This window comes from Pelophylax lessonae, assembly GCF_965119305.1.
Source record: "Pelophylax lessonae genome assembly, chromosome: 13".
NCBI classification, from domain to species: Eukaryota; Metazoa; Chordata; class Amphibia; order Anura; family Ranidae; genus Pelophylax; species Pelophylax lessonae.
The window spans coordinates 29,764,764-29,778,023 of NC_138780.1; the positions used below are offsets into that span (position 1 = coordinate 29,764,764).

General features: G+C 45.6%; 1 protein-coding gene across 1 annotated transcript in view; it reads right to left on the reverse strand.

Moving 5' to 3' along the window:
• Window positions 1-13,260, reverse strand: part of LOC309569952 (ETS translocation variant 3-like) — a 67,318-nt gene that overhangs the window by 44,641 nt on the left and 9,417 nt on the right. The window lies entirely within an intron of this gene.

The window sequence follows — 13,260 nt, forward strand, 5'->3', positions numbered from 1 at the left end:
GCACCAAAAACGAAACCCAAGGGCACACCGGCCTAGTGCATTATCCTCTAAAAGGTTTATTCAAATATAAAAAAAAAAAAGTATAAAAATACTCAAATGAGATCTTGATAAAAGCAGATCAAATAGGTACGTTATCAGCATCAAGATCAAAGGCTGAACCATCCCCTGAAGCTGGACAGGCTTATGCCCCGTACACACTATCAGATTATCTGAAGACTTTTGTCTGCAGATTTACCTTTTCTATGTAGTGCAAGGGCCTGCCGGATTGCATACAAATTGAAAGTGTTTAGGTTTGACCTCATATTATCTGGTTTTGGTAAGTCTGCAGACAAAAGTCTTCAGATAATCTGCACGTGTGTACGGGGCATTACGTGTTTCGAGGCTTGGACTCTTCCTCAGGCTCTGAGGAAGAGGCTAAGCCTCGAAACACGTAAGCCTTTCCAGCTTCAGGGGACGGTTCGATCTTGATGCTGATGACAACGTACCCATTTGATCTGCTTTTATCAAGATCTTGTTTTGAGTATTTTTATACCTTTTTATTTGAATAAACCTTTTAGAGGATATTACACTAGGCCGGTGCGCCCTTGTGTTTCGTTTTTAGTGGCCATAGACTACCCTGGTCTTGTGAGGGGCTGCAAGGCCGAAGTTATCCAGTGATGCCGAGCCGATAGTTCCCAGCAGCTGCATGACTGTAGCTTAAGCCCCGTACACACGTACCGATTGTCGGCCGACCGATCGGCCGTCTTTTGTCCGGTGCTGTCGTGTTGGTTGAAAAGTGCTCAGACTGCACACGAATTTTGTCGGCCAACAACAACCAACTTCAGAAGTGATGTCATGTGCTGGTTTACTTTTCGTGTGTTTTTTCTTCTCTGAGCATGCCCAGTCTTGCTCATCTGGCTTTTGTCTGCTGAAATCTGTACTGCCTGACGAACAATCGGCCGTTCTGGTGACGGCCAACAAAAATTTTATAGCATGCAGACCAGATTTTGTTTGGCCGAAAAGTCGCAGTCGGTTGTCGGAAGCATCATACTAACAAGCCGACAATCGGCCGATCGGACTTTGGCCGAACATTTACGGCCGACAATCGGTACGTGTGTACGGGGCTTTAGGTGGATAGAGGATCACACCAATCTGAGCGCAGAAGATAGGTGCTTCGCCCCGAATATTTGGTTTGCCTAATAAACACCACCTGACAAACTTCTCTATTAAAGGCCACATTCACCTGAGGCAATTCGCTGTGTGTCCCTCAGCCCCCCCCCCCCCCTTACATTGGCGCTATTTGCCAGGTTCAAATCGGATGATACAACGCAGCCCAATACCGGCAATGGCACCGTCCCACTTGGGGAGACGCCGCACCCATTTCCAAAAGTAGTTCTTGCACTACATTTGGCGACTTCAATAGACATCTATGCATGAACCCACACAGATATCTTTCAAGTCGCTCCCGAAGTCGAATTGAAATGAGGCTTGGAAATATTTCAGATGAAGTCGATTTCAAAGCTGCATTCAATGTGAACGGAGGGGGTCGCAGGGTAGTCTTACAGGCTCTATGGCTAGCATTTGAGATCTGCTGTTAGCAAGCACTGAAAGAATGGTTTTGCACAATGTAAAAGATGCTGTAATAAGAAAAAAAAAACCATGGCATTGTTTTTTGCAATCCGATCCTCCTAATCAAGTCTGTGGTAGTAGGACTTGGTTGGTAAGACAATAAAATGAGCTTCATCATCCATTTTAAGTCAAACTCAAGCGATTCTGCTCACCCAGAATCATCTTCCTATTACATCATAGTAAACCTGGCCTGACTTGGTTTAGGGAATTTTACTGCAAACATCTTACACCCGTGTATTCATACACTTCCACTTTACACTGGAATCCAAGGAAGATCTATTGAAGTCTAGAAACAGTCTGCCACAAACACAAGTTCAGAGCTCAAGCCCCCACTACACAGGTGAGAAATCTACCCGAAAGATCTGTGGGTGACCCCTTTGTCTCATAAACAAAAGGAAATGGCTTACGCGTTTCCTTCCTTGTGGTTGTAGCTGCAAAAAGCATTGTGCCGTCCATCCTCCCATCTCCCCCCCCCTCCTTCAGCTTGTGGTGACAAACAGGTTACTAATCAAGCCATGACCTCACAGCAATACTAGAAGATGGTTTATTATCTCAGAGAATGACCCATCAGCAAGAGTTTAGGGCCAGGATTTAAATCTCACCAAGAATCTACAAATTGTACATTTTCTTTGTATCTGCATGGCTCCATAGAACAGAACAGGCATCTCCAGCTGTCTGCTTGAATCCTTGCATTTTTCATTAGTGTCTGAGTTTACCCAAAACTCCGGGTGCATTATAATGCAGATGTGAGAGCTCTGACCCCACCAATCCCAATTCAATGTCCTACTGGCCAGCAAGTTTGGCAATAGCACTGGAAGGCAAACTGAAAAAACAGGAGTGAGGAAAAGTGCCAGAACCCAACTGTACAACCAATGAAGGGCATTTCTATAGAGCACTCAAGGAGAAAACCGGGGAGCTCAGGTGGTTGATATGATAGGATAGGCAGGTATGATGGTTCTGGCCTTCGTAAAATCTGCTTTAAGGTGACCCAGTTATGTTCTATATAACCCTACATGCTGCCAGAATAGAAGTGACTTAATATCTATTCTGCATCCCCAATCTCTAATGTATTTACAAAGATTACGATGGCTGAAGATTCTTCAGAAATCAGACCCTTCTAGAAGTATCAGATACACGGTGCCCTCATCGTGCTTGGTGGTTCCCCACATCACACTACTGTGCTCTGTAGTGACAATGGCAGTGGAAGGAACCATAGCACGTCGAGGGGAACCCAGCATCAGACAGTGTCGGACACTGAAGAATCTTCCGTCAGCAGCATTTTGTGAACACAAAAGATTGAGAGGGACAGGTACGTTTAAAAGTGGCTGTACACCTTACATATACCCAGTGTAGAGCCTATCCTCAGGTGATAGATGAAACAAATCCATAAAACAAAACATAAGTTGTACCTGTCAATCTGCAGCCTTCTCTTCTCCACATTACCTCAAAGTGCTGAACTCACAACCTTGTCTGAGAGTGCAGAAAAAGGGGGGACGACTGAAATTACATTCTGCAGAGCTCTGGGAGCTGATTGGAGTGGAGGGGAGGGAAGGGAAACACCCCCCCCCCCCCCACAGCACACAGGAACAGAGCTGAGGCTGTCAATCTGCTGGAGATACCTCCCCTGTCATCGTTCTGTGTCTAGAAAACTGGTCAGAAGTGTTTCATGCTGTATCAAATGAAGTAGGGAATCGGCCGATTAGCGAGGGCAGATATGCATTTTCCCCGATATCGGAATCGGCCCCGGAGGTTACCGATATTGTGGGAAAGTGCTTGTACCGGAGTGATGCCTGCAGCTAGAGGCATCACCCCTGTACCGGTGTCCATTGCAGACGGTCGGCCATCTTGTAATGACAACCGATGCGGCTGAGTCATTACAAGGAGCGAAGGGGACCCAGGCTACCAGCCTGCACGGCTACTGAAGACCCGAACAAATCCGCATTCAGCTCTGATTGGGTCTCCATGTAAAAACCCAGAATTCATTACATCACTTCCAGGTACTCAGCGTCCATAGCCGACGGTTCGCGGTCTTGTAATGACAACCAATGCAGCTCGGCTGTCATTACAAGGAGCGGGAGGGGACATCCCCCCCTTCCGTGACTCGCCCGGTTCTCCCGTCCCACCGGGTAACCTGGGCATCCTACCTGCACGGCTGCCGAATTGAAGACCCGATGAAAGCCGCATTTGGCTCTGATCGGGTCTCAATGCAAAAACCCGGAAGTGATGTCATGACATCACTTCCGGGTATTCGGCGCCAGAAAAAAAAAAAAAAAAAACGACAGCATTCAAAAAAGCCAAACTTGGCCTTTTGAATGCTTTTAAGTGGAGGAGGGGGTTGGGGTCTTTTAGACCCCCGGATCCCTCCATAAGAGTACCTGTCAAGTTAAAAAAATATAAATACATTTTAAATGTACGAAAATATCGGCCGATAATGATACGCGATGACCAAAACATCGGTATCGGCAATGAAAAAACGATATCGGTCGATCACTAAAATAAAGCAGCAGACAGGAAAAGACACTTGGCGCTCTTAATTGGGTCAAGTACACACTATGGAGGATTATGCATTGTTCATCTTACATATCTGGGAGGTTTACAACCAACCACTTAGGGCCGGTTCACATTAGTGTGATCACAGAGATCGCATGTAACTTGGAGAGCACTGCTCCTAAATTACATGCAATCTCTGTGCGGTGCAAATTTCAGCCACTTTGTATGGCTGAATTCGCACCGCAATCGTACAGGACCCTTTTTTTTTTTATCCGCAGCAGAATCGGATCGCATAGTGGTTCACACCAGTGCGATCTGATTCTGTGCGAACTTGCAGATCGCACTGCGATATGCGATCTCAACTGGGGGTGTCGTTAACTATTGACACCCCCTGCGTATCGCATATGGCAGTGTGAACTGCCAGGGGTGTGGAAGCGATGCAGGAACACGCTGTATATTCGCAGCGTTCCCGATTGCAGAAGTGTGAACCGGGACAGCATTTCGTTTTACGACATGACATGGTTGCTTTTATAAAGGGGAAAAAAATTCTTCTAAACCCACATCAAGCAGGGGCACCAGGCAGAAGAACGAACAGAACACCAGCAGATGATCATACTAAAAGTACACGGCACATCAGGCATGTGGTTTCCTTGAGGCAAGTAATCTGATGGCCGGTTCCCTTTATTGGTTGCAAATTGCTGTATACATTACAAATATTTTGTGTCTTACAAGTACCCATTTCATAGAAGACACAAGCATGAAAACTTCATGTCAGAATGTTTTTTTTTTTTTTTAATGCTAAAAAAAGGAACTTTTACACAAAAAAGGGGAAGAAAAAATAAGGGAAGTAGTAGTACTTCCACAGGTCCCAAGCTGAGACCCTGGGAAGTCTGCACTGTCATTGCCCATCATACATCAGCAGATTATTGAAGAGTCACTGCCTGTCCAACTGCAGAGTTCTGAACACTTTAACAAAAGACATCGCGTATATAAAAGACAATGGTTGCTTAACCAGGATTTAGATATTATTCAGATGATTTTTGCATGATGCACGGAAGGAACTATCCAAGTAAAATCAAGAAATTAAATTTTGTTTTTACACTTTGACTGTTAAGGTGCTCCATGGCTTAAGAATACCCCAATTCACATAATAGCACAGCGTGTGCACTGAAAAGCACCCTGCATTATAGTGCACCACTACATTTTGAAAAATCATGCAGAACCTTTATTGTGTTGAGGATCTACTAAAAATGAATGCAGCGCCTGAATGGACTTCCCTGGTCAGTGAACTCATGACATAATGGGTGATCTTCTCACATGCCAGCCACAGACTGAACAGAAAAATCATCCTCCAAACTGCCATCAATCCATAAGAAAAACATGCTGCATGCAGACACTGCTGTAGCCATACATCACAGCCCCAAATTCCCATTGCACACTATGGAAAAAGCCATTTTCTAGGTTTAGGGAGCATCCTCTATCATATTCACGAAATGCTGCCCGAGATCCCTTTCACACTTATACGGCCTAAAAGTCACGCTATTTTGACTAGACTTCAAGCAATGCTTATGTCTCTGGACCTCAAAACACATTCAAGTCACCCCAAAGTAGTGCAGGGAATACTTTGAAGCCATACACACACACACATATATATATATATATATATATATATATATATATATATATATATATTGTATTCATCATGGAGTACGACTTGGTCGAGCCCATTCACGCTGCTACGACTTGGACCGCGACTTGTCAGCCTGACAAGTCGCGGTCCGTCACGCTCCCATTGTTCGGTACAGGAGCCATTCTAATAGGAGCGACACAAGTTGCTCCGACTTAGAAAAAGGGTCCTGTACTACTTCGGGGCGACGACATTCATTTTATGAAGTCCATGCAAGTCGCGCCGAAGTCTGATCCGACCTAGTGTGAATGGAGTCTTAAGCCTATGTTTGTTTATTTTTTAAAATCAGCACAAGGGACAGTCCTTACATTGAATGAGAAGTATCCTTTTTATGAAGTCCGTGCAAGTCGCGCCGAAGTCGTGCTGCAAGCAACTTCACAGGTCGCTCCCGAAGTCGGAGCGACCTAGTGTGAACCGGCACGTCATGTGACTTTGCAGTCCCAAATCACAGGACAAGTTGCAAAAGTGTGAAAGGGGCCTGGGAGGTGGCTCCTTGTGCCCCACATGCCAGCCCCCTCTGGTATGACCATTAAGCTAAACAGTCAACATACTGCGCAAAGGTGAACACATCTCCCTTTATGTCCTGAGCATAAATGTGTAAAACTGACCCAAAGCAAATGTTACAGACCCATCCACTTCCCTGCATCACCAATGGAGAAGAGCTCAGGACTGTAAGGAATGTTGTCCAGTCCATAATGGAAACCGCACAGAATGCACTCTGTATTTAACCACTTGCCAACCATTCACTGTGCTGCTAGTGCGGCACAGTGGCTCTCTTGGGTCCAGCAACGTAGACCTACGTCGCTGGACTCCTAGTGATCTTGGCGCGAGCACAGCCGGAGGCTACCTCCCGCTGTGTTTAGACACAGCGGGAGTCGGCCCGGAGGAGGAGAGGCGGCGATCCCCGTCTCTATTCCCCGATCGTCGGGGAAAGAGTGAGAAAATCCACCCGCTTATGTAAACAAAGCAGGCGGATCTTCTCTGCCAGAAAAGGAGAGATCAGAGGATTCAGCATAGCTGAACCTGCAATCTGTCTGTCACAGAACCCCCTCCCCCCACACACGTCAGTAAGAAAGTGACACATTTAACCCCTTGATCACCAACAGTGTTAATCCCTGCCAGTGTCATTACAGGAACAGTACATATTTTTAGCACTGATTAGTGTAGTAATGTCACTGGTCCCCCCAAAAGTGTCAAAAATGTCAGTTAAGGGTCCGATCTGTCCGCCGCAATGTCGCAGTCCTACGCACAAAAAAAAAAAAAAAAAAAAAAAAAAAAAAAAAAAAAAAAAAAAGCATTGAAGCCTGCAGAACACTTAAGCTGATCATAGATGGTTTAAATCAGCAGGGACCGGCTGAGATTCAAACCATCTAAGGGCATTGATCGACTTTGGTACAATCAGCATGTCGCATTTTCGGCAAACTATTGCCAGCAGCTATAGCCTCTTGTAATAAGGAATGCATTCTCTGAGCAGGGATGGCTCCCTGTGCCCTACCCCACCCCAGCCGGAGGCATTCCCCCACCAAATTACATCATCTATGGCCTCCCTTACTGAGAGCACAATCTGACCAATCAGAGGCAATCCCCCACCAAATTATATCTATGGTCTCCCTTCCTGAAAGCACAATCTGACCATTGGTTTGGAGCCCTACTGGTTTGGGGATGGGCGAACAAACAATTGACTACAGGTGTGGTGACATCCAACACAGTTGTGCCCCATAAGGATCTACAAGTCCTTCTGCTGCAGCAGAAGATGGAACTCCTAGAATCCCCATTTACAGATCCCTGTAAACGCATGATGCAGGTATGAGCCATACAGTCATGTTAAATTCAAAAATACTAGCAGGAAGATGCAGCCAAAAGCACTCTGATATAGGTAAAACGGGGGTTGAGAATGTGACCATGTTTTATGCTTCACCCCAAACATTGGTCTAACCTGGTGGAGCATTTGCCCTTAAAGCGGAGTTCCACCCTGGGAAAGTTTTTTTTAATAAAAATAACCCCGGGACAGTCAGGGCTAGTACATTCCACAATGGATAGCCTCTGAACTGTCCCGGGTTGCACTTACCTTGTAGAAGAAATACTTACCTTGAAAATGTATTGTCCAGCGCTGCCATCTCAGGTGTGGGCAGCTTGAAGCCAGCGCAATCCTCTTCTGTGTCCTCTTCCGTCTTCTTCGGTCCCACGGTGCACTGCACCGGCCCCGCCGTCACTTCCGGTGCCACAGCATCATCCCTGCACAGGTATGACGGCGCCTGCACCGGAACCGACGTCGGGGCTGGTGCATTGATTCCTGGGAGTGATGACGTTACATAGTTAGTGAGGTTGAAAAAAAAAGACATCAGTCCATCCAGTTCAACCTATGATGTGTGTGTTTGCTTTTAACCGTACATTGTATACCCCTGTATGTTGTGGTCTCTAAGGTGCCCATCTAAAAGTTTTTTGAAACTATCAATGCTCCCTGCTGATACCACTGCTTGTGGAAGAGAATTCCACATCCTTACCGCTCTTACAGTGAAGAACCCCTTACGCATTTTAAGGTTAAACCGCCTTTCCTCTAGTTTTAGTGAGTGGCCACGTGTCTTATTGTATTTACTTACTTTGAATAGTTTGTTCCTTATGCTAGGGTCGCCAGTACAGTATTTGTACATTGATATCATATCCCCCCTCAATCGTCTCTTCTCTAGAGAGAATAGGTTCAGTGCTTGTAGTCTTTCCTCATAGCTGATGTCCTCCATTCCCCTAATTATTTTTGTTGCCCTTCCCTGGACTCTTTCCCAATTCCCGCACATCCTTCCTGAGGACCGGTGCCCAGAACTGGACGGAATACTCCAAATGTGGCCGGACCAGAGTCTTGTAGAGTGGAAGACCCTTTTTTATACATCCCAGCATTCTGTTGGCTTTGCTTGCGGCGGCTTGGCATTGCATGCCACTGCCAAGCCTGTTGTCCACTAGTACCCCCAAGTCTTTTTCCATCCTAGACTAACCCAGAGGTTCCCCCCCTAGTGAGTAGCTTGCTTTCTGGTTTCCGGCCCCCAAGTGCATTACTTTACATTTTTCAACATTAAACCTCATCTGCCATGTAGTTGCCCACCCCGTTATTATGTTCAGGTCAGCTTGTAAGGTTTCCACATCCTGCATAGAAGATATTGGCCTGCTTAGTTTAGTATCATCCGCAAATACTGAGATTGTACTAGATATCCCCTCCTCTAGATCATTTATGAATAGATTAAACAGGATTGGTCCCAGGACAGAACCCTGGGGGACCCCACTTTCCACACCCGCCCAATCCGAGTACTCCCCATTAATCACCACCCTCTGAACTCTCCCCTGGAGCCAGTTCTCTATCCAGGTACTCACCTTATGGTCCATACCTACCTTCCTTAGTTTGTACAGTAAGCGTTTGTGGGGAACGGTGTCAAAGGCCTTTGCAAAGTCCAGATACACCACATCCACAGGCTTTCCTTTATCTAGGTGGCAGCTTACTTCATCGTAGAAGGTTAATAGATTGGTTTGGCAAGAACGATTTTTCATAAATCCATGCTGATTGCTACTAATAATACTGTTTTCATTACTAAAGCCTTGTATGTGGTCCCTTAACATCCCCTCCAAAATCTTGCAGACTACTGATGTTAGGCTGACCGGCCTATAGTTACCCGGGATATATCTCGGCCCCTTTTTAAATATTGGTACTACGTTGGCCTTTTTCCAATCTGCTGGCACCATACCCATCTGTAAACTATCCTTAAAGATAAAGAATAATGGTCTGGCAATCACCTGGCTGAGCTCTTTAAGAACCCTCGGGTGCAAGCCATCCGGTCCCGGTGATTTATTTATGTTACGTTTCTCAAGTTTAGTTCTAAGTCTATCTTCAGTTAGCCATGGCGGCACTTCCTGAGGTGTGTTTAGTTCAGCTCCCAGGAATCATCACATGCCAGGAAGTGACGAATCGCCGCGGCCGCCGAGGGAGGAAGAGGAAGTTAGGTGAGTATATTTTCTTCTAAACAAGGTATGAAAAAAAATAAAATAAAAAAAAAATTGCGATTATCCATTTGTTTTTCAGGTGACCCGGAGCGAGAAGATGGAAGTATAATTTTAGGGTGGAACTCCGATTTAAGCCAGTATAAGCTCAGCTTTAAAGTGTCACTAAACCCAAATTATAAAAAAGAAAAAAAAAAAAAAAAAATCATCAATAAATGGTGTATTACATGCTGTTCATGCTCGCTATGCGATTCGTTTTCAATATTCTGCAAAAGAACCTGGTTGATCCTGCTGCTCTCCCATCTTCACCTTCTGTTCATGTCTCCAATTCAGCCAGGGGATTTTACAGAGCAGTGTTGGCACACGCTCAGTCTTCAGTGAGTTTCCAAGCTAAGCATTTGCTCCCGATCACATCTGAGCAGCCCATGTAAAACTAGAGAGTGACATGGGCATATAAACAGTGGTAAATTACAGCCCACTCACCAGCTAAACACAATGGGGGCGGGATATTACATGTAGATTATTGGAAGCTTCATCTGCCTCATTCTAAAACACAGGCTGGGGGCGTGACTGGTAGAAAGCCCACCCACATGTTTTTTCCTCAAAATAATAAAGATTTGATTTCAAATGTAAAATTGTAAAAAACAGTTTACTGATATTTTTATTCTTTTTTTGGAACATGTGACCAATAGCAGAGGAACAGAAGCTCCTCCTGCTTATGTTTCCCTGCAGAAAGGCTGGGAGAGAGCCGAGTCATGCAACAGATGCATATCAATTAGGCAAAAAGAAAAGTACCTTTTTTTATTTAATTAAAACAATGACAGTGCCATCACCCATATATAAAAATAGAAGGGACAATGTAAATTAAACAGTGTGTGTTTAGGATCACTTTAATCAGATTAGTTTAAAAATCTGATGCGACTCAGCTGTTTGGCCAGAGTACTGAACTGCTCTGACTAATCCAGCTACACATATGGCTCAAACGGAAACTTGTTTCAATCTGATGTGAATCTAAAAGGAAACACAAAAGGTCGTCCGTCTGCTATTCAGACAGTTCACATAGGTGAGCTGAAGTACCAACATGCAACTTGTAAAAGAATGCTGTTGATTTTGCAAAAAAAAAAAAAAAAAAAAAAAGAAGGTTATTTAACCACTTCCCGCCTGTCACATAGCAAAATGACGGCCGCAAAGTGGTTGCATTTTCCTGACTGGTCGTCATATGACGTCCCAACAGGATAGACCAGGGGGCACGCAGAGTGGCCATCGATGGTGCGGTGCATCACTCTGATACACCGCATCTCCGATCCCAGTAAAGAGCCTTTATGTGTCCAATCACAGCTGGTCACATAGAAGTGCCGTTGATCGGCTTTCCTCAGTTTGCACCTAACAGGCGCGAGTAGAGGAGAGCCGACCGGCGGCTCTGCTGACAGGAGGGGGTCTGAGCTGGTAATCAGAGCATTGATGCCACTAGAGCCACCAGGGACTGCCCACCCATGGCCACCAGGGACTGCCCACCCATGGCCACCAGGGACTGCCCACCCATGGCCACCAGGGACTGCCCACCCATGGCCACCAGGGACTGCCCACCCATGGCCACCAGGGACTGCCCATCAGTGCTTCTCCCCTTATTGTGGTGGCATTTAGCTGGTTAAGGAGCGGGTAGGCAAGACGGGTGCCATGCCCTTAACCGATGACTTATTAACAGTCAGTGGGGTTTCCTGTTGACAGCTGAACATAAACAAATGAATAGCCGGCAATTAAAAACTTGGAAGAAAAAAAAAAAAAAAAAAAAAAGTCAAGTCTGGCCAGTGCCACAATTTAAATCCATACCAAACCCTTATCCAAGCATGCAGCCTAGCAGACCAAGAAAGAGGCTGGCCCGGTGGTTATGGGGGTGCCTTATTCGAATCTGGAAGTTGCCAGATCCCAACCTCCCCTATGTGAGTATAGGTTATATAGGAACCCTATTCATTTACATAAAAAAAAAAAAAAAAAGAAATTATACTAAAATAACGCATCAATCACAATAAACGCAAGCTGCACCTGGCACTAGCTCCCGCCAAATGACAGCTTAAATTAAACACTGCAAATAAACTAAGGGGCAAGGCTACCCGATGTCAGCACTGGGTGACCCTGTCCCCCTGTGACGCCATCAACCCAGCATGCATCGAATAACTCCAAACCTCTTTTTTGCAGTTACCCCGTACATATTTACATGGGGGGGGGGGGGTAGGAACTGCCCCCCCCCCGTTAAATGGTGCTTCCTAGATTTCGATAAACTCCTACTCACAGACCCCAACCGCTGCCCAGGGTTGTGTGTGTGCAGGGGGGGGGGGGCCTGTCCTCAACATAGGGACAAGGTGCTTTGGGGGGGGGTGGGGGTGGTAAAGAGTAATACACTGGCTGTTAAAGCGGAGTTCCGCCCCCCTTAAAAAAAAAACAAATACTGTAGCTGCTGACTTAAATAGTAGAACTTACCTGTCCAGGGAGCCCGCGATGTCGGTGCCCAAAGCCGATTTTCGTAACGGCTCTCGGGAGCCGCCGTCGCCATCCCTACTGCGCATGTGCAAAGTGCTTTGCAATTGGCCCAGCGGCGGTGGGGGAAGGAAGGGGGCCGAACTTCTGAGGGACAGCGCCGCAGTGCTGTCTCCCAGGAAGTGGGGAAGGGTACCTGTTCCTCCCTCCCCCCTGAAAGGTGCCAAATGGGGCACATCAGCGGAGTTCCACTTTTGAGTGGAACGCCGCTTTAAGGACGCCGGAAACTGGTGCTTGGAGTTTATTTTTTTCAGCTGGCAATTCATTACTTAAAAAAAAAAAAAAAAAAAAACACAAGAAAAGCAATTTTTCTGCTCCTACAAGCTGAAGCTTAAAATAACAAAACAAATCGACTAAAAATAGTGTCCATAGACAAATAGGATAAACACTATTTGCTTCTAGAAGAAAATAAAATGCTCAAAAGCCGCTGCATCTATGAGCGTTTTCTAAAGCTAGTGTGCATGGAACCTTTATCTACAGATGATCACAGTTACCGAGGTTTGTTATTTGAAGCTATGGAAGCCACAAACCGGAAATAACTGAACTTTTAAAGACAATGACAAAAATGATCAAATGTGAAGAACAGAAAATGGTTTAGTGCCAGCATCCCTCAATCACAGCTCACATCCTCTTCTTGTGATTGTGCCTTCCATTGTAATGCTGCACAAATTCCAGAAGCCAGGTGGTCAAAGCACAAGGAGAATAAAAATAAAATGACTAAATGACACTTAAGTGGCTCTCTACTAGAACACATTGTTTTGGCTGGAGAAAGGTACAAACCCAGCTTTTAATGTGCTCCTGCTGAGAGACTTCATGAACAGAAAGAATCGGAATGTCCCCAGGGACATCCCTGTCCAGCTACCTGCAAAACATTTTTCTATTGCAGCTGGCCTGCCATTGAAGAGGTCAAAGCCGTACTCTGCACACAAAAAAAAAAAAAAAAAAAAAAAAAAATTGCC